A 22915-nucleotide genomic window follows, 5' to 3' on the forward strand; every position below is an offset into this window, starting at 1 on the left:
ACAGAGAAGCAGAGCAAGATAACCTCAAAAAGTGAGGCTTGAGTACAAAGATGTAATACAAGGATCTGGCTTGACGGTCTCCCGATGAAAACATGCTACAGAAATATTAAGCCCCATTTTGGTTGTTGTGACTATTAATCAAACTAATTTCTCCAGGGAGAAGATCTGAACGATTTTGTCATAATAGTGGCAAAGAGTAGTGTGGTTCTTAAGCCACCTTTTCATCTTTGTATAAATAGCTAGCGCATGCCAAACTCCATGGTGATTCCAGGGAGCAAGCTCAGCTCACAGGGTGCACATCTTATTACAGCACCGTATACATGTTTATTTATTGTGATCACTGCTGAGTGTGACTGGGAACATTGCAGAACGCTGTTGGAAATGTTGTCCCTTTTGTGTTCCTGTTAGCATAACATCAGGATTTAGGGAAGGACAAATATGGGGTCATGAAGCACCTGAGTTGAAGAACCATCAGACAGAGATTGAAAAGCTCCTGTGTGTCAGGTACTAATTGGGCTGGTTTCTGCTTTCACGTGGTAAATAAGGTAGTCTTCAGAAAAAGTGAGTGGGGAAATATTGCTATTCCAATGCATGGCAAGAGCTCCGGCCCTGAAGTCACACAGCCCGGGTTTTCATTCCCAACCCGCTACTTACCAGCCATGCGACAGCGGACATGCTTTTTAATCTCTCTGAGTCCTATAATAACAGCATCTATCTCGTAGGAATAAAGTGAGGATTAAAACAAAAGAACATGTATAAAGTTCTCAACCTAGTAAGTAGCCCACAACAAGCTTTCAGGAAATAATTTGGTTACAACAATTAGTGAAAATTGAACCTGAAAGAGCCTGGCTAAGTAATTTGCCCAAAGTATTCTATCTAGTAGGTGAAAGAGAGTCTAGATGTGGACCCAAGTCTTCTATAGCCCGGTATAATTCTTTCTGCCATCTCATCATTATCACCTCACCATCTTTTCCAGGGATGGGGGACATCTTTGTTGAATGTGAAAGTGACACAGCTAGCTGGGAGGGTCTGCTCACCGTGATGTCAGGTGGGGTTTCAGTCTTCTGGGACCTCTACTGGACTGGCATAGCCAAAAGGGCTCACCTACATATCTGGCTCCTGGGATGCCAGGCTTACCAAAGATACTGGGACAGCCACAGAGTACAGCACCAAGGCACCAACTGCCGAGTCTTCGGGAAAAGTAACTGTGTACAGAACGCAAATGCATCTTTACCATCACCTGTGTCTGCTTTAGGGTAACACGTAAGGTGTCAACTCCTTGAAATCAAAAACTAATCTGCATTACTCCTTGCTGGACCCCCAGAACTGTGACTGGGACATGGCACGGCTCAATAAAGATTTATGGACAAAAGTAAGGAAGGGAGAGAGGGAATGAGGAAAGTCTGCCCCGAAGTGTATGTTGGTATTAAAGAAATAGAAGAATGTGTTTCTTTGGAGAGTGAGCCCTGCCTCTTGCAGGTGCACCTTGCACTTCCCAAACACAGAGACCCTCTCCTTCCTCACCTGCCCCAGGAAAAAGGGCAGTATCTTCCACGTGACCTGCAGAAGCTGCCCGAAACCCTCCCACTGTCACCATTTTCCAGCTTATTGACCAAAGCTGACGAGCACTCATGGATCACAGCAGCCAGTCACCATACAGGATGACGTAGCCGTCCACATTGAACTCTCCCCACAGTGGATTTAGTCTCGATCATATCAGAACCCCAGGTAGAAATGCATCAGCATTTCTTAGAGTTCCTCAGTTGATTCCAATGCACAGTCAGGAAGCGGAGATTGAGAAGACAGCCACTTGTCTGGAGGACAGAGAACTCCTGATTTACACTCACACACACACCTCAAAATCTAGCTCTTGGAACCCACAGAGGAGTGTAGTACCATTTCATCTGAACTCCTCATAACAAACCTCAGCTGTCCACCTTCTTTTCCACATTTTAGTTTTCATAGGTGAGTACTTGTCACCTCTCCTGGTTGTAAATTCCTGGAGAATAGGATTCTTCTTCCTCCACCCCTCAAGCCCCTAAGAGCACCTGGCATTTACTGATGTGCCCCAGCTGCTGACCGAGCAAGCAGCAAGCCTGAAGGAAGACACTTTGAGTGGAGGAGCAGGTCTCACAGCAAATCCTACAAGGATTTTCCTATCCATCCTCTGCTTTTCTTCTCGGACTCCCTCCTTCTGTTCCTCTGCTCTGGCACTGGACTTTCCTACCCATTCCCTGGCTCTCTAATGAAGTGGGGAGATTCTGGCCCAGAACCCAATTTCTCAGCGTTGGGCTGTGTCAACCCTGCTGAGAGGCTGCTGCTTTAAATAAAGGCATCTGGGCATTTCAGATTTGCAGTGCACACCCACCTCGATCCTTCCTACAGCTTCAGATCATTTGAACCGGCTCAGACTCCCACAGAGAGACAGCTAATAAGCTACAGCGAAAGGAGAATGTCTAACTGAATGGGAGGCAATGGAGATCCTGGCCAAAATTCTCCATCGAAGACACAAAAATCAATTTTGAATGGATTTGGACAGACAGTCCTGCCAGGACATTCCAGCGGCGTCTAAACACCAGCGGTGAACAAGGAGAATGTGTCTTGTTCTGCAAGATTGCCTGGGCTGCCAGGGAACTCGATACCTCCAGCTCCCGCCCTCTGTCCCCAGCCCCTGACACCCCACCCCTTCCTGAGACCCTCTGGCTGCCTGAGTCACTGTCGTGCATCACCTTCCTCCCCAAGGAGAAAGTTTGATGCCAGCCCAAGGAGAGCTGGTTTCTTGCACTTTTGTTTCCTATTTGGCAGATAAAATGAATGGAGATTCCACATCTAGGCCCAGAGCAGGAGAGCCAGGTAAAGCTCTTAGACTTAAAACTAAATCCACATGAAACCTGAGAAAACAGCTTCTTCCCCCCTCCCCTGTTTCCATGTTTTGTTAGCTACAGGCAGCTGAAGAACTGCTCCCGACTCCCACCCTCCCGCATGAACCACAGAAGCATCACTATGCAAAGCATGACAAATGGGTTTGCTCTACAAAGCAAACTCCAACAGACTGATAATGCCTGCCGGGACCAGCCCTCCCCGAGGCTCCGTGGAAAATTATAATTGATTAGTGATGTCTGCCATGTGCCTGCAGCAGAGATGGTAGAGTGTTCACCTTGTTTTTATCAACCTCCAGGGGAAGATCAAGGCTCCCCATTCATAGGGAAGGAATTCCCACACAATGCTGACACTGGGGCTGCTGAGGTAGGTAGTGTAGCTTGGGTGGGAGGTTGAAGCCGAGCTGGTTCTCTTCCATGGGATGGGCTCTTCCTCTCCTTCCTTCGTAACTGAGGAAACGAGATAACCCCCTTAGTCAGGGGCATCCTGCATCTCAGAGTACAAAGGGAGGAGGTGGAAGACAAGGCCTGGGTGACTCTGGGAAAAGGAGCAAAGGGAATTCTCCAGACTCCCATACAAGCTACCCTGTCAGAAAGAAGCCAGGGAAGAACAGGGCTCATGCTCTGGTGAGAAGTAACTGGTGTTGCCTTGCTTCCGCCCTGCAAATATATCTCTAGAATCCTGAGCACGGTGGGGCGGGCAGGTGGATGAGGATTCAGGAATTGTGAGAATGATAATCCTTGTCCTCTCTCCTCTGTCATAGCCTTGTCAGTGAGGAAAACTCTTAGTGCAGAGAAGATGGAAAGAAATGTGAATCTTATAGACGTGGAGAAGGAGTTCTATTTATTAAACATTTTTCTTATTTATGTAAGTCACCCAGAAAAATACATTGTACAACCTACAAGTGGGGGAGAGCCTTGTTATATATGAGTCCAACCAAACAAAAATTTTTTTTCAAAGCCACAGTGAACCATAAATTGGACCTGAATTTGCAAAACAGCTTCTGTTTTGTTTGTTGCTTGGCTTGTACTTTGCTTTTTAAAACAAAAACAATAACAAGAGGCTGAACTGCAGTAACTTTGATGCTATCTGATAGTGTTGGCCCTGCTCCGACAACCTCCCTGCTTGTCTGTGTCTGAGTGAAAATAAAATGCAAGTATGTTATCTAGGGTAGGAAGAAAGGCTTGTATTCCCATTATCACATTAACAGATTAGCTAGACTCCAAGAGCAGGTTGCAAGGATACATGGACAGGATGTCTATATTTCTACAGGGAGGGAAGACGGTCAGAAAAGTCCTGACAGGAGGAGAGTCTGGTACCTCAGCCTCATGTTCTGAAGACAGGGGCCAACGAGGGGACAGTTGGAAGTAGGCTAGGTGAGGAAGAGGAAAAACTGGCCAAAAGATCTGAAAGCCAGATGTGCCAATCAGGTGGCACTTATGTCTCCATCTTATTTAGAACCAGCCCCAAAAGCCCAGTTCTGCTGCTTGTCTCTGCCATGTCCCCATGTAACCCATTGTTGTTGAAAGTAACCACTCCTGGAGTGGTGTGTTGAAAAGATGTTAACTTGCTGTCTCTTCATCAGAGGCATAATAGCTTTCCTTATTTAAAAAATGCACACACACACACACACACACACACACACACAGAATGGGATTTTGACCCACTAAGACCCGATAAAAAGACCTCTTTCGACAGAGTTTCGACCCAGGGCCTTTGGGTTTCGACAGGCTCCTGGGGCTCCTGATGGGAACTTTGTTGAGAACTTTCTTAAGGATTGGCAAAACTCTGTTTTCCTTCCATTCGGTATTTCCTACCTTATGAAATGAAAAATTCTTAGCTTCTGTATTTAGAAATTTAATACCATAAAAAAAGAAACAAAGCCTCATACACATGAAAGACAAAAAAAAAAAAAAAAAGAAAAGAAAAGAAGGAAAGAAAAAAAAAGAAAACCATCCTCAGGAGGCACCTCAGCTTTGGTCAGTCAGTCAGCAGGATGTGTTGAGCATGCGGCTTTCTGCACCACCCTGAGCAAGGCACAGATGGAGGGGCTGAAGGCTTGGCCCCTGAGGGCAACAAGCAAATTCCCTTCATTCAACAAAAACGCACTGAGTCCTTTCTATAAGCAGGGCATTGTGCTTTAGAATTAGACAAGGGCCCTATTTTCTGAAACATACACAAATCACTCTAGGAAATGGAAAAATGTGGTAAGAGTTATAAAAGAGTTTAGAAAAAGTGCTCAGGAACAGGAATTAAGAAAGGAATGAGCTTCCAACTGAGGTAACCCAAAAAGACCCAGTGGAGAAGACGGCAACTGAATTAGGGATGGAAGAATTGGCTCCTCAGAGTATGTTTCTCTCAGAAATGAGGGAGGGAGATGAGGTTGTAAAAAACATGGGTGCTAGAGCAAGGGTGCTGGGGTTCCAGCTCAGATTCCACCACCACCCATCAATAAGTTTATCTATGTTTTTGAGTCTCAGCTTTTCTTGACTGTTAATTGGGGCCAATAATATTTACTTCTTAGGGATCGATGAAAGGATTAAATTCTTGACATAGAAAGTACTCAAAGGATGCGACCCCATAATTCATGTTTTAAAAGATGGGGATTATGAGGACTACACAAGATAGCTGATGGAAGTCTAGCCTGACAGTGGAGGAAAGGCTGGGTCACAGATATACAATAAGAAGTTTTGATCTGTTCCCAAAATACCATGCTGAATGAAATAATTCAGAAGGAGTGATTCATAGAACCCAGAGCAAAGCCCCTCTCACAGGGGAACAAGGTCTTTGGCCCAAATATCACAATCAAAAAGTCCTCGAGTTTACATTTTTTAAGATTACCTCCAACTGAGTTTATTCGTAGAAATACAGAGAGCCATTGCCATCCATGTCGAACTGATACAAACATTTAATTCCACCAACTTTGGGCATTTCTTTCTTTTTAATAAACCAGATGCTTCAAAAAAATGGAAGTGGCCCAGGTTCCACTTGACCTTTGAAAGGTCATAAGGCAACTTTAGGTAATGTGAGGTCTCCAACCAAGTCCAGTCAATGATGAAAAGTCAATTGAACAGCAGCCATGCTATGTCTAACCTAAAGTAGCCATGCTCATAAGCCTCATTATCAAATGTAGACTTGTGGAAATGAGACCACTAGGCTTACCAGCTCTTACAACACCATGAGCAAGAGCACAGAAGCAAGAAGCCAGGTACATATAGAGGACAAAATGTCATGAAGTCTGATTGATTACGGAGCCACAGAAGATGGAGAGGCCCCAGGGCTGGGAACACAATTGGGAACCATATAGCAGAGGAAAGACTCAAAATTCATGCTGGCTTTCACTGATGTTTGACAAATTACACAACAACGGAAGCAAACAGAGTCATTTCTCAATTCTTCAATGGTCATCATTAATTCTGAGACAGCATTCTCTGCTCCCACCATCCCAACCATCTCAACCATCTCAGAAAGATCTTCCATCCCTTCAGTTCCTTTCCTCTTCCTGGGAACTGCAGCAGATGTTCCTTCCCATCTCCTAGATGTATTATTTGCTCAGATATCAAAGAATGAAATGCCAAAGCAGTGAAATTTGTCCATGGCCATTATGCCATTCATTGCAAAGAAATTGCTTGGTTTGACTCCTTGGTCTTTTTAAAATTTACCAAACATTTTTCTGTCTACATAATCTATTTGATCAGGATCAAGTTTTAGAGGTCAAGCTACAAAGAACAAAAATTCAGATATGTGTTTAGGCAAAGGGTTTTTATTATGAAAGGCAGTCTAAGTAGTGTAACTTGGACTGCAATAGAGAATATTCCAGGATATTTCAATGGCTTGTGAAACCATGAGGCAGAATGTTGAAATAAGATCCTTCCAGAAAACCTGGAGTGAACAGTATGGAAGAGACAGCCGGTTGCCTTCCAAATGTCCATTCTCCCCTCAGAGGCAGGAAGTAATAGATTGTAATTGTTAGTTGATCCATCCTTCTATATGGCTAAGCCTCAGTCCAAGAACTGTTGGCCAAAGTGTTGTATGGTATTTCCAGAAAGGTCCATTGAAGAAGCTGACCAGGATGGAGCCCATATCCTCTTGCCCTTCTGCTTTCTTTCCTTATTCCATGTAAAAGTATGCATGTAATTACCAAAATACTAACAGCTATCCTGGACCATGAAGCAACCTTGAGTATGAAAGTCATACACTGGCAGATGGTAGCTGGAAAGAGAAAAGGTGTTGGATCTCTATGACTGTGACACAACCATGTTAGTCCTGGATTTCTTTTATAAGAATAAATAACTTTTATGTTTTAACCCCTGTCTTTTCTTTCCTATGCATCTGTCTCGAATCCTAACTTATACAGAAGGTCACTATGGTTGTTTATATCCAACCACATGAGAGAGTACAGATCCAAACCCCATCCTCCCTACTTGTCAAACATCTTAGCCAACCTACTTTTGCAATAAACACCTAGCACCAACCAGACCCTGAGAGGAGGGAAAAGACAAGGGGGGAATAATTTGGATAGTACCTGGTTCTTTGGCAAAATTAGCCTTTTAGATATTACTTCTTTCAGAAAAACTTTCATGATCTCCAAATACAAATAAGGTGTCTACTTGAATATCTCTTTCAGCATCTACTATGTTACAATCACCTATCAAGAGGCCAAGAGTAGAGTGAAAAAAAGAAGGAGTCATAGCCTGGAAGTACTCTCATGGTCTGGTGGCAGAGAAACGGCCTATGAGCAGGCTATTTTGGTGTAACATATGAGTGATAAGATAGAGCTATGTCTAAGAAGCTTTGAGAGCACAGAGACATAGTTGACACCACCTTGGCTGGGCTCTGTTGGGGAGGTACCACCTGAGCTGAACTTTGGAGAAAGGTAACCTCTTAGGTCATATTCTCTAAAATGAAAGCCTGAGATGAGGGTTCATGTCCAAGAAATTTATTGAGGGAGTGACCTTAGAAGAGGCCTGTAGGGGATGGTAAGAAGCTAGAAAGCTTTGGTATCAGCCTGATCCCACAGGGAGTTCTAGACTGTGAGCAACTCAACAAAGTGAAATGCCCCTCCTTGAAACAAGGAGGCTGGGCTCTTGTAACCTAGTAGTACTCAGTCAAAGGTTGCTTGTTGGAGGGTATGACCATCAAGCCATTTCCCTTCGGGAAGACTTCCTGATCAAGGGCAATCTCTGGAAAAGAGCGTAGCAATAAGCCATCAGCAGCCTATACCCAGAGCTTCTAGGTGTGGGTGGTTGCACCAGGCCAATAAAAAAAAGATCAACTATTTAGGTTGGAAGATAATCTAGGCTGGAGGAACGTCTTGAGCAATATCACCCAAGTTCTGCTAGCTGTGTGTGGGTTGGGAGGTGGTATAAGCAATCCTAACTAGATCAAAGAATATGAGGTAGAGAAAAGAGGAGATAAGGCCAGGGAAATTGGCAGAACCAGATTACAGATGATTTTCTTTGCCATGCTACAAGATTTAGTCCATTCTCTATTAATAATAATGACAACATCATGAATAATAAGCCTATTCTTTCTTTCTTTCTTTTTTTTTTCTTTTTTAGTATAGATGATCCACAATGTTGTATTAGTTTCAGGTGCACAACTTAGTGATTTGATGAGTTTCCATATTATGCTATGTTCACCACAAATGTAACTACCATCTGTCCCATTATATCGCTATTATAATATCATTGATGGTATTCCTTATGTTCTGCTTTTTATTCCCATGACTTACATATTCCATAACTGAAAACTTGTATCTCCCTCTCCCCTTCATTCATTTTGTGCAACCCCACCCCTCCTTTGGTAACTATCAGTTTGTTGGTATTTGTAGGTCTAAGTCTGCTTTTCTTTTATTCATTTTTTAGGTTCCATTTATGAGTAGAATCATATGGTATTTCTCTTTCTCAGTCTGTCTTATTTTGTTTAGTTTAATACCCTGTAGGTCCATACATGTTGTCTTAAATGGCACAAATCTCATCTTTTTTATGGCTATGTAATATTCCATTGTGTTCCAGTTTTTTTAATCCATTTGTCTAATAGACACCTAGGTTACTTCCATATCTTGGCTATTATAAATAATACTGCAATAAACATAGGGGATCATATATCTTTTCAAGTTAGTGTTTTCATTTTTCCTGAATAAATAACCAATAGTGGAATTATTGGATCCTATGATATTTTTATTTTTAATTTTTTGGGACACTCCATACTGTTGTCCACAGTGCTCTATCAGTTTACATTACTACCAACAGTGCACAAAGGGTCCTTTTTCTCCACATCCTTGCCAACACCTGGTTTTTCTTGTGATATTGATTTTAACCTTTCTGACAGATGCCAGGTGATACTTCATAATGGATTTGATTTGCGTTTCCCTGACAATGAGTGATGTTCAAGCATCTTTTCATGTGTCTGTTGGTCATCCATGTCTTTGGAAAAATACCTATTTCAGGTCCTCTGCCATCTTAATCAGATTGTGTGTGGGGGAAGGGGTTGGTGTTGAGTTGTAAAAGTTCTTTATACATTTTGGATATTAACACCTTGTCAGATAGATCGTTTGCAAATATCTTCCTTCTTTCAGTAGATTGTTTTTTCTTTTCTTGATGGCTTCTTTTGCTGTGCAAAAGCTTTTTATTTTTATTAAGTCCTGATAGTTTATTTCTGCTTTTGTTTCCTTTGCCTTAGAAGACATATCTAGAAAAATGTTGCCATGCCAAATGGCAGAGAATTTACTTCCTGTGTTCTCTTCTAGTATGTTTATGGTTTCAGGTCTCACAATTAGGTCTTTAACCCATTTTGAGTTTATTTTTAGGTATGGTGTAAGAAAGCAGTACAATTTCATTTTTTTACATATAGCTGTCCAGTTTTCCCAACACCATTTATTGAAAAGACCCTTTTTTCCATTGTATACTTTTTTCCCTTTGTTGTAGATTAATTGTGCATACAAATGTGGGTTTATTTCTGATGTCTCTATTCTGTTTTACTGATCTATGTATCTATTTTTGTGCCAGTACCATACTGTTTTGATTATGACAGCTTTGTACTATAACTTGAAATCCAGAATGTGCTACCTCCAGTTTTGTTCCTCTTCTGAAGAAAGCTTTGGCTATTTGGGAGGCTTCTGTGGTTCCATACGAATTTTAGTATTATTTGTTCTAGTTTTGTGGAAAATGCTGTTGGTATTTTGATAGGGATTGCATTGAATCTATAGATCACTTTGAGTAGTAAGGACATTTTGATAATATTAATTTTCCAGTCCATGAGCATGGAATATCTTTCCATTTGTTTGTATCATCTTCAGTTTCTTTCATCAGTATTTTATTGTTTTCAGAGTACAAGTCTTTCACCTCTTTGGCTACATTTATTCCTATGTATTTTGTTCTTTTTAGTGCAATTGTAATGATGTTGTTGTTTTTTAATTTCTTTTTTGGCGACTTCATTGTTAGTGTATCAAAATGCTACCAATGGGTAGCATTGGACATCTATTTTATGTCAATTTTACTTAATTCATTTATTTGTTGCTTATTTCATGGTGTGCCAATATCTCAGGGCCTTATATCTTTTTTCTTTTTAATCTTATGACATGATATGGGGCAAGTGGTATTTTAAAAAATGAAGTAACTTGTATGAGAGCAGACAAATCGTGGAGTGAGGATTGGAACCCACTGTCCGAACACATGGCCATCTCGCCATAATGCAAAGAAACGATACATCCAGATCTGCATTGCAAATATTGCACTGGGGCCACCCTATCTCGTCCTTGCTAATTCCTCACTAACACATACTTCTGGATACTTCTGCCCTTGCATTTTTCCACTGGAAAAAACTTGAACCCTCCAGTTGTAGTCTACTAGGTCCCACTTCCAGCTGCTAAAGCATCCCCTGCTGATACCCTTTCATCCACTTCCTCTAGGACAAATCCTCCCCACATCTCTGAAAGCCATCTTGGAATCCCACCCTCCCACTAACCCATTGCCAGGCCCACCCCAGGCAGATCTGACCCTGATCTGCTCTCAGCACTGCTTGTCCAGCTGAACCAGCCTACTCTCTGATGTTCTCTACCCAAGGGCAAAGCAAAACAAGGTATTCAGGGAGCCCAAGTGGAGAGGACAGACCTCTGAAGTCATTCTCAGATAATCTATAATGGCCAAGGCTCTGACGGTCTAATACTAGAAATTTAGTAGATGCAGCAGCCTATAGTGTATACTCTAGGACTACAAAATAGTTTAACTATACTCTTATGATGTAATCATAATTATATCATAAATATATAATATATACATATATACAAATATAAATACATACATATATACATGCATGTATTATACATACATATATTTGATACACACACATATGTATATATTCCTAGATTTTCAAATGCCCTTTGGACAAGTTTCAACATATTTCTGGTTCTTTAATTAATGAGTTGAATAAAATCTTTGACATGTATTCCTTTTGTATTTGCATGAGTCTTTCCTTTGTTTTTAGAGTCATGCTTTTTTAACCTTTTGAAAATTATACTTTAACACCATGCACAGAGACAAGGCTTTCTCTGGGGGACCAAACAAGGCCTTTAAGGATCTATGTGATTCCTGGCTGAACAGAAACATCCCAGCAACACCTTTCAAATTTGTCTTGGCCACTGAACAGCCCTGGACCTGGCCCCTGCCACAAGCACAGACTATGTGGGAGCTTTAGGACTTGACTCCTGAGCTCCACTGAGGAGCTTTCCTCCCCAGCTTCCAAGTGAGGCTCCAGGTCAAAGCAGAGGCTGGACCGGCCCCCTAGGGCTTACCAATTATTTGGCAAAGTGCAGAGATAACATTCTGCAAATTTCCTCACATTGTTCTGCCCGGCTCTGAATGCTCCCAGATGGGATACTCTGGAGATAAATGACAGGAAAAGGATGGAGAACCTAGGTCTCCCCCTGCACACATCCCAGTCATTCCCATTATTACCACCCAGACACTCAGGATGAATGTGACCTTATCTCACCTTTTCATTCTGCTACTTTCTGGCAAAAGCTAGGATTAGAAAGTCTCTTACCTCCTTTGGAATCCCAATGAAGAGCCCCTTCTACTGGAGTCAGAATAAAATCTAGTGCTACCCAATGGGGCTTGTGGTAATAGGCAGCTGTCTCTGAGTCCTGTCTTGGTGGGGTGCAGTGGTGAGCATGAAAGGAGGAGTCACATTCAGGCATCCTCCTCTCTCAGCCCAGCCCTCAATCTGCCTCCAACCAGGACCTCCTTTGCTCCCGCCCTATCCCCAGACTCCTACCTAATCACAAGAGAAAACTTTTGGTCAAACCAAGGGAAGAAAAAGAGCCATCCTACCTTAGCCTTAACTTTTAAAAATCATTCATTCAGCAGATATTTATTGAGTTCTTCATATTTGCCAGATACTGCACTCGGAGCTGTGGTCCCAATAGATCCCAGCTCTTCCTGAAGTTTACATTCAGTGGATAAGGAAGGAGATAAGAAGTCCCCAAACATATGACTACATGAAGAATACCATTATGGATTACCGTTTTTGCTATGAACTAAACACTGGGGAGGACGTTGTGTAGATAGAGTATCTCCTCCAAACTGTGGTTGTTGGGGCAGAGTTCTCCAAGAGATTCTTAAACTCCAATGTAGATGATGAGGGAAAAGTCAGACTTGGGAAAGCATGGAAGAAGGAGAATAGAGTGACCAGCCACCACAGTGTCATGGTATACAAAGATTGTGGTGTGTGTGAGAGTGCTAGGAGATAGCCAGCCCTCAAGATGGCCCCAGGTGAGTCTCACCTCCTGACATTCATGCTCTTATGTATCTCCCCCGCACATTGAATCAGGCTGGTCTATGTAACTAAAAATGTTGCAAAGCTAAGGAATATGCCTTCCAAGCCTAGGTCATAAAGCGTATTGCAGATTCTGTTGTGTTTTCTTGGATCACTCAAGCAGCTCTACAGATTGACCCACATGACAAGGACCTGAGGCCTTCTGTTAAAAAAAAAAAAAAAAAGAATGATCCACCTTGGAAGTAGGTCCTCCCATCAAGCCTCCAGATGATGGCAGCCTCATAAAACACCCTGAACCAGAGCTACCTACCTGCATCATTTCTCAGTTTGACCCACTGAAACTATGTGAGGCATTCAGTGTTGATTGCTGTCATTTATGTGAGTCCTTGGTCATTTGTTACACAGCACTAGGTAACTAACAGAGCCACCCAAATGTGGTGAACCGGGCAGAGAGTGGTGGGAGATGAAGGCAGAACAATTAACTATGGCCAGATCACATGGTGATTGGGGGCTACAGTGAAAGTTCAAATTGTATTCTAAGTTTGATGGCAACTTAAGGTATGGTTTACACAGAGGAGTGGTATGATCTAATTTGTGTTTCATCAATAGCATTGCATTGTGGGAAATAGATTTGAGAGGGGTAAGAGAAGAAGCAAAGAGACGAACCGGGACTGTTGTATTGCTCCAGGATGTTCAGAAAGGTAAGGGTTGCTTGGAGTGGGTCCATTCAAGATATATTCTCGAGGCAGAATTATCACAGCCTGTTGATAAACTGGATGTGGGAGATTAGAGAAAGGTAAGAATCAAGACTGTATGTATGAATCCAGGTTCTCCAGAAAAACAGAACCAAGTTAGATATGGACCTATAGATACAATGAGATTTAGAAAGAGTGTTATTAGAAGGTATTGGCTCACATGATTTTGGAGGCTGTCTATAAGCTGGAGGCTCAGAAAAGTCAGGGATGTGGTTGAGAGCCCAGAGAACCACAGAGCTGGTATGTATGGATTCCAGTCTGAGTCTCAAAGCCTGAGAACCAGGAGTGAAGATGGCAGGAGAAGGTCAGTCAGTGTTCCACTCAAGTATCCAGGTACAGCATAGACTCAACCTTCCTCCACTTTTTGTAATATTCAGGCCTTCAGTGGACAGGATGGAGACCACCCACGTTGGGGAGAGCCATCCACTTTACTCAAGTCAACGCCAACTCAAATGCTGATCTCTTCTGGAAAAACACTCTCATAGAAACACCCAGAAATAATGTTTAGTCAGACAACTTTGTATCCTGCAGCCCCGTCAAGTTGACACATGAACTTAACTATCACAAAGGGGACACGTAGGATTTTAGTTTGAGTAACTGGGTGGAAGATGGTGCCATTTACCACCATGGAGCATGCACAGAGGAACAGGTTTGGAGGTAACAGCACCAAAGAGAAAGACTAGCTCATTTTCTATGATATTTGGGAGCCTCTGGTACAATGTGGATATAATTACATAGACACGACATTAGATTCACCTCATCAACCCAGTTTTACTCAGTAGCCCTCCTTCAGCTACTTGGAACTTTACACTTAGTGCGAGATCTGCTGGCCCTTTGCTCACCTCACAGGCAGCTGGGTGCCAAAGTCCAGAGTGACCACAGGGCCATGTTGGCCATTATATGGTTAGCACACATTTCACTGAATTTTCCTCCTCAGAATCTGGGTGGTCTGCTCATTTATAAAGGACACAATCTTGTCCCTTAAGCCCGGTGATATCAACTCTCCTGAGAGTGTAGTGTTCGCTTCAGCAGTACAGGTACTAAGATTAGAACGATAAAGAGAAGATTAGCACGATCCTTGCACAATGAGGACTCTCCTGAGAGTGTAGTAGGATTCTTTGCTTTAGTTGATTTCTTTCTTCCCTACTGCTCTGTTTGAGTTTCTTTATGTGTTTGCACTAAAGACTGAATTGCTTAAAAATTTGGTATCATCACTATAATTCAAGAGCAAAGCCTTAATTATGCTCAGTATAATGGATTAATGAGAGCAAGTAAAGAGCCACATTACAGAGAGTAACTGATGAAGGGCAATGCTTTGTCAGGCTAAATTAACAAAGGAAGTAATTTCATACATTTTAATGGGATTTGGTGGTTGTGCTGTTTTATTTGTTTTTATTTTGCTTTTTTAGCAGAACGGAGGTCAATCTGAGGGCTTGCAATGAAAATATTTCTTCCCCACTAAAAGTAGTAGTGTGTTTCAGCTCTGGATAATGTGCCTTATTCTGGGTGATTTTTCAGAGTAGAATTGCTCTTATCAAGTGGAGAACGGTGTTGGCTGTCAGAGGGTCCCAGGAGGGGTGGCCCCAGGATCAGGTCCTCGGGTCTGTCTCACCCCTCCTAGAAGCTCTCAGACCTACTGCTTTCCCCACGGCATACTGAAGATGCCAGGCTAAATCTCATGACAGCTGTGCCTTGTTAGCATGACTCCAACTCCGTCCCCAGACTCTAAGTTCCCAGGAGCTTAGTGGCAACAAGGGGGGGTTTATTAACAATGGATCTTCCCAAGCACTTAGCACAGTGTCAGTAAATGCTGGCTGTTACCACTCAAAAGAAAGGGAGGAAAAGTTACATACACAAATGCAAACATAGATACGGATAATGCAGATATTTATGAATGGAAAAAAGACCAAAGGAAATACAATGAACCACTGACAAAGGTTACCTCTGTGAAATAGGATGGTGCTTGATTTTTAACTTTTTCCTTTTCAATATTTTCTACAATAAACATTTGTTTGTTCAACAGATACTTTTCGCATGCTTCTCACACATTACGCATTGTGCTAGGCCCTGAGGGATAGAAAGATGGAACAGACACTGTTCCAGCCCCAGAGCTGACATCCAGCATGGGGGACAGGGAGGAACAAAGACAAAGGACAGTGAACAACTTGAGAGCCATCATCAACATCACATACATCCCAGACTTGATATTTCGTTGAGTTTTTCTGGGAATGAACATACAGAGTTTTGAAAAGGGGAGCCTTTTTAAAATTCATATAGGGGCACCTGGGTGGCTCAGTGGGTTAAGCCTCTGCCTTCGGCTCAGGTCATGATCCCAGGGTCCTGGGATCCAGCCCCGCATAGGGTTCTCTGCCCAGCAGGGAGCCTGCTTCTCTCCTCTCTCTCTCTGCCTGCCCCTCTGCCCACTTGTGATCTCTGTCTGTCAAATAAGTAATATTTAAAATTCATATAAAACTGTCAAATAAATAATATTTAAAATTCATATAAAACTGTCTGGGTGGCTCAGTTGGTAGACCATGCAACTCTTGATTTTAGGGTCATGAGTTCAATCCCAAACTCGGGCACGGAACCTACTTTTAAAAAAATTAAAATTCACATAAAACCTCTAACAGAGTAGCAGTGACCATGAGCAGTTACAATGTAGTGATGAAGTTAAGTGTAGTGATGAAGATACAAAAGATATCATGTAAGCATGTAAGTTTTGGCAATAGGGAAGATTTCCATAAGGAGTAACATTTTCATCGAACCTGAAAGACAAGAATTGCTATTACTTTTATAACCAGGATAAAACAAAGGGCTTAAAAATTAGCATTGACTGTTGTTGGAAGAATAGCTATTGAACACTGAATGCAAATGAATGAATGAATAAATGAAAAATAAATATATAATATTTAAAAATCAGAAAGATCAAATGACTAGTCCATTTACCACCAGCTTGAGGAAAAAACACGAGTGGAAAAACAATTGCCTGACTTTCAGCCCAGAGTTGTTCCTTCAGGGCCTTGCAACTCAAAGTATGGCCCACGGACCAGCATCAGCATCACCCAGAACTTGTTAGAGATTCAGAATCTCAGGTCCCACCCCAAACCCATCAAATCAGAGTCAGCATTTTAAAGAGAATGCAGGCGAGTTGCGCACACACTGAAGCTTGTGAAGGAGTAGACTTGTCCTTCCGTCTCAATCGCACATGAAAATCACCCAGGAGCTTATTCAGATCTAATAGCTTATTCAAATCAATGCCTTGATGTTTATAAGCGCAAGTCCTGGGTCTCATTTCTAGGTACTCTAGTTTATTAACCATGTGGTCCTAGGCCAGGTCCATGCCTTTCGGTCTCTTGGTTTCTACTTCAATGTAGTAGGCACCTACTGACCTGGTTTCCAGTGGCTCTTCTGTAATCCCCTCCCCTGGAGTGTGGGCTGGGCTTCTTATCTCGCTTCTAATGAACAGAATACAGCAAAAGCAATAGGTTGTCATCTCCAGCTTCAGGTAACAAAAGCCCTTGACTCACATCTTGTTCAGTCTCTGACTTTTCTCATGTACTCATTCTGATAAAGCCAGTTGCCGTATTATGAGCTGCCCTATGGAGAGACCCACATGGCAAGAAACTGGGGCTCTGAGTCTGACGCCACAAGGAACCCAATCCTGCCAACAGCCACATGACCTAGCTCAAAAGAGAGTTCTTCCCTAGTCGAGCCTTGAGGTCACTGCAGCCCTAGCCAACATCTTGATCACACACTTACAAGAGACACTGACCCCAAGGACCAGCTAAGCCACAAGTGGCCACTTGATCCACAGAACCTATGAGAAAATAAATGTCTGTTATTATAAGCTATGAAATTTTGGCTACACAGTAATAGATAACTAATAAGACCTATAAAATGGTAATGATAGTAGCATTCATTGATAGAGTTATTGCAAGATTAAATAATTCCCATGAGGTACTTAGTACGGGGGCTGGCATATAATAAACATCATATACATTTTGTTCTTAGGTATTATTCGAAAGCACTGATGCCCTCGGTACCTACTGAAGAATGTAAGTGCTTTCTCTTCACGAAATGGCCCCAGGCCCCCCTCTGCTTTCTGAAAGTTTCCTTCTCTACCTTCCTTGTCATTTCACTGTCGCTCCAAGTTGATGTCAGTGTGACTGCTTCTGGCAGTTCCTTTTCACCCCAGTAAAACAACAAAAGAAATAAATCGGCTGTTGCTAATCTGCTATAGCCTGGGAAACTTGACAAATAAACTTGTTATTATTGTGCCTAAATCAAAAATATACAGGCTCTGATTTAGTATATGAAAAGTTCTCCTGTGATACAATTAAAGTTTTTTGGGTGTGTGTGGTTGGTTGGTTGGTTTGTTTAATACAAAGCATTTGTTACCATCCTTTTTTTTTTTTTTTTAAGATTTTATTTATTTATTTATTTAGGCAGAGAGGCAGGCAGAGAGAGAGGAGGAAGCAGGCTCCCTGCTAAGCAGAGAGCCCGGTACAGGGCTCTATCCCAGGACCCTGGGATCATGACCTGAGCTGAAGGCAGAGGCTTTAACCCACTGAGCCACCCAGGCACCCCTGTTACAATCCTTTTTGATGCCCAAAGGCCCTTGTTGTTTCAGTTTCTCAGCTATGCTGTAATCAGTGAGGCCACCAGATTTAGGAGACATCCCTGCCGATCTGCTGTGAGATGAGCATGTTATACATAAACTATGTCACTCATTGTATCTCTGATTTTAGTCATGCCTAAGCTCACTTCCTCTGAGCCCTATCCGGAGTTTGTTGATTTCAGCCAAACAACATCATTTGTTTGTAATGCCTCAGTATAATGAGATTTAATTGCTGTCATTTGCTGTCAAGAGTCCTCACTTAGGCACAGGGATTAGGAGAGACGTGCTAGACAAGCTTCATCTGAGATCTGGAGAGTGAGTCGCATGTAAAGGTGTGCAGGAAAAGAGAAGGAGTTGGAAGATGGTTTAAGGTAAATGGAACAACTTGCACGGATTTCTCGAGGTGAGAGGGAGTGAGACACGTCTGAGGGCCAGGAACAACCCAACGGGGTGGAGGGCAGTGCAGGAGGCAGAAAGCACACTAGATGCGAGAGGGAATGAAGCACACGGCCCTCGCACGTGGGCTAGGAGTGTAGGTTTCCATCTGAGGGCACAGGCACAGCACTGAAGGGTTTTAAGTCAGGGATTGGCAAACAGCAGCCCTGAACCAAATCTGCTTTCCACCCTTTTTAGTAAATAACATTTTTATTGGAGCACAGCCACAGCCACTCACAGACACAGGATCTATGCACCCTTCATGCTATAAACACAGTTGCAGTGCAGCCTGCAAAGACTAAGATATGTAGGATCTGACTCTTTACATAAAACGTGGCCAGTCCCTTTTATAAGCTTACGGGTTCTAGGGTCAGACCTGCATTCTGCACAGATTCTGGATGCGGATCTAGAATGTGCTGACACAAGGGGAGATTCGCTGCCACCTCCCCCTTCTTTATACCCTAGCTGGGCCACAGGGAACCGTCCTCATGTAAAAAAGATTAGGAGGAGGGCAAGGAAGGGGCCAATGGTTCAGGTATGCCCCGGACAGGTAAATAAGACTTTACAGGAGCTGGTTACATTTTTAATAAACAAAGAGCATTTTGGAGAATGAGAGAGACAAAATAGAAATGTGTTGTTTTCCTTTTATTGATACATCAGCAAATATGGTGGCAAATTAAGTACCAAAAAAATCTAGAGGAGGGTTAGTAGTTTAAAACAAAGCAAAAACCAAAAAGTCATCTCCCCGCCCCCACCCCCCAGGCTTGATGTCTAAATGCGTAATGACCCTGTCCTTGCAGACGGTCTCTAAGGCAGTACAAATCTGAGGGCGCTGTTCTTCTGCAGCCAAAGGAAAGAAAGTCACAAAAATATGAAAAAGACTCCATGGGTCCCAAATGCACAGTTGCTGAGGTCCCGCTTGGGTTTACTTAGGAGCAGTGTTTGCTAAGAAAACAGTTGTTATTCTCTAACTTGAGTTGGGAGTGGGGAGGGTGAGTTAGAAAACGGGAAGCCAAGGGCAGTTGCTTCTCCAGGACAGCTGGCAGAGACCCAAAGCACAAAGTTGTCTACAAACTCTCGAGTCAGTGTGAGACTTGAAAGAGAGCTATGCGCTGGCAACATGGGCTGGCCCGCCTTGCCAGAGTGGAATTGAAACCATGCCTCTACCTCATGCAGACATCACCCAGTGGAAGGATGTTCTTATAAATCCCAGCCTGGAGGCCGTCTCATCTGCAACCCCCTCCCTGTGCCCCTTCTCTTTCACTCCTCCAACCAGAAGAACTTAATAAAAACAGAAGGAACACATGTCTCCAGAGCTGCTCTGAGCTGGAAAAGGTAGGGACATAAAAATACACACAGGAAGAACCTGACCTCGCTGGTCACTTCTGATTGGCATCCAAGGGACTCCACCACTGTAATCCATTTGATGAGGACCACACTGTGTGATGCCAAGCCCATGGGGCCACAGTGCCTATAGCATCATAGGGCCCCAACCTAGCTGCCTTTACCGAAGCCACTCTTCCCAGCTCCTAGCACAGGAATTCTATTCTAGTCTATCATTAATTTATGAAAATCTGACCTCAGTCCAGAGAAACTCTCAAATTAGCCCAGAGAGAACACAAATAATTACACCTTGGATTCCTATATTTGCACTGAAAATAAAAAATGCATTGTAGCCACAGAAATAGAAGTAGAGAAAGGATTTTTCTGTTCTGGGACAGACCCCACTGTTTCCCCTGGAAGGTCCTGAACTTGGGAGGGCATTCAAAGTTCTCCATAATTTGACCCAACTCTCTCCACTTTCTCCCTGTCACTCCCTACACAAACACCACCAGACAAATTATGTCCACCGTTCATGCCATGGAGACCCCAGCTCCCAGGTTTAATGCAGTTAGCATGTATGTCACCCTTAGCCAGTCCCTCTGCATCCAGGAAGACACTTCAGCCAAAAGCAGGAACACCATCATACCTGTAAAGAGGTGGTGTTCCTCCACAAAGCTAGACCCTGTTTTCAATCTACCCATTAGCCAGAAATTTCATTTGGTAAATACAGGGGAATATTTTTGACCAAAGGATTTTTGCCTCGTGTGCTATCTCCAAAGGAACACAGTATTAAGTCTTCTTTGGAGTCCAGTGATATCGCTAGAAATGGGTGGTCTATTCCATATGTTTTTTAATGTATCGTCTTCCCGGCAATATCATTGTGCTACAAAGGCCCCCAAAGAAGGGAATTGTTTCAAAAATGTTGCTGCAAGCAAGACTCGGTCGGGGCTGTATTTTGGTTTATTCCAAAATCAAAGGATAAATGATTTACTACATAGAAATTAAATCTTAGGTGGGAAGATTCAGGTGATGAACTATGTGGATTTTCTCCACCAAAAAAAAAAAAAAATAGAGAGTCCAGAAAATTTCTCTGTTGATATATGTGTGTTTTTCTGACTGAACTTTCCGTAAAATCAAGATTCCTTTTAATGTTCTGATAAAAGTTCAACCAAAAAAAAAAAAAACTAGAACAAATGTGCAACGTTAACTCTTCAAAGATTAGCAACATTAAAGACCAATAATGAATATTACTTTAAGCAAGTACCTGGCACTTTCTCAACGACCATTTGAAAGCATTGTTCCCTCCCTCCTCCTTGAAATGCACTCTTCTCCTGACTTCTACCTCCTGGTGTTTCTTCTAACTCCTCTGGCTTCTTCTTTTTATCCTACTTTGTAGGTTCATCCACTTCTACCCAACCATTAAATAATGGAGATCTTTAAGGCTTCCCTCTGGGTCCTCTTTTTTCTTCCCACTGTTTATTCTCCCTTGAGGTGATGACATGCAAGCTTCAAGGTACAGATGATAAATTGATAGCACTTGTAGTGGACTGAAAGATATGTCCAATCCCTTCCAGTATCTATGAATGTAAACTTATTTGGAAATAGACTCTTTGCAATTATAATTACGGTAACAATTTCAAGGTGAGATCATCCTGTATCTAGTTTGCACCCTAAATCCAATGATGGGTGACCGTGTAAGTGACAGAGAAGGAGAAGACACAGAGAGAAGGAAGGCCATGTGAAGACAGAGTGTAGTCACGCAACCCGAAGCCAAGGACTGTCAACAGCTACCAGAAGCTAAAAGAAAGACATGCAATAATAGATTCTCCCTCAGTGCCTCCAGAGGGAACCAACTCTGCCGACACCGTGACTTTGGACTTCTGGCCTCCAGAACTATGAGAGAATAGATTTCTGTTGTTTGAGCAGCCAAGTTTGTGGTAATTTGTTACAGCAGCTCTAAAAACTAATATAGCACCCAAATGTGTAGCTAAGCTCTCTGGCCTCACCTTGAGCTCCAGACAAATATCTCTAACTACCAACTTTATGTCTCAGAGGAAATAGGACTCAACATATCCCTGGTGTAATCCAACATCTCATCCACCTGTATGAGCCAGGGCCCTCCAGGAAATAGAACCAATAGGATATACAGTTGACCCTTGAACAACATGGGTTTGAACATACACGTCCACTTGTATGTGGGGTTTTTTTTAATATAAATACAGCACAGTACTGAAAATGCACTTCTCTTCCTTATGATTTTCTTAATAACATCTGCTTTTCATGCCTATTTCTTCAGCCTATTTCTTGACTGGGTTTTTTTTTGTTTTTTGGGTGTTGAGTTTGATCATTTCTTTGTAGATTTTGGATAGTAGCCCTTTATCTGAGAAGTCATTTGCAAATAACTTCTCCACTTTATAAGTTGTCTTTTAGTTTTGTTGACTGTTTCTTTTGCTGTGCAAAAGCTTTTTATCCTGGGAGCCTGGGTGGCTCAGTGGGTTAAAGCCTCTGCCTTCGGCTCGGGTCATGATCTCAGGGTCCTGGGATCGAGTCCCGCATCGGGCTCTCTGCTCAGCGGGGAGCCTGCTTCCCTCTCTGCCTGCCTCTCTGCCTACTTGTGATCTCTCTCTCTGTCAAATAAATAAATAAAATCTTTAAAAAAAAAAAAAAAGCTTTTTATCCTGATGAAGTCCCAATATTCATTTTTGCCCTTGCTTCCCTTGCCTTTGGCGATGTTTCTAGAAAGAAAGGTCAAGGTCAAAGAGGTTGCTGCCTGCTTTCTCCTCTAAGATTTTGATGGATTCCTGTCTCATGTTAAGGACTTTCATCCTTTTTGAGTTTATTTTTGTGTATGGTGTAAGAAAATTGTCCAGTTTCGCTTTTCTGTATGTTGTTTCCAATCCTACCCCTGAAACAAATAATATATGTTAACTAAATTGAATATAATTTAAAAGTTTAAAAATTTGAAAAAATAACACCTGCTTTTCTCTAGCTTACTTTATTGTAAGAGTACAGTATAAAATATATGTAATGTACAAAATATGTGTTAATCAACTGTTTGTGTTATTGGTAATGCCACCAGTCAACAGAAGGCTATTAGAAGTTAAGTTTTGGAGCATCAAAGTTACAC

This window comes from Mustela nivalis (genome assembly GCF_964662115.1).
Source record: "Mustela nivalis genome assembly, chromosome: 7".
Taxonomy (NCBI): domain Eukaryota; kingdom Metazoa; phylum Chordata; class Mammalia; order Carnivora; family Mustelidae; genus Mustela; species Mustela nivalis.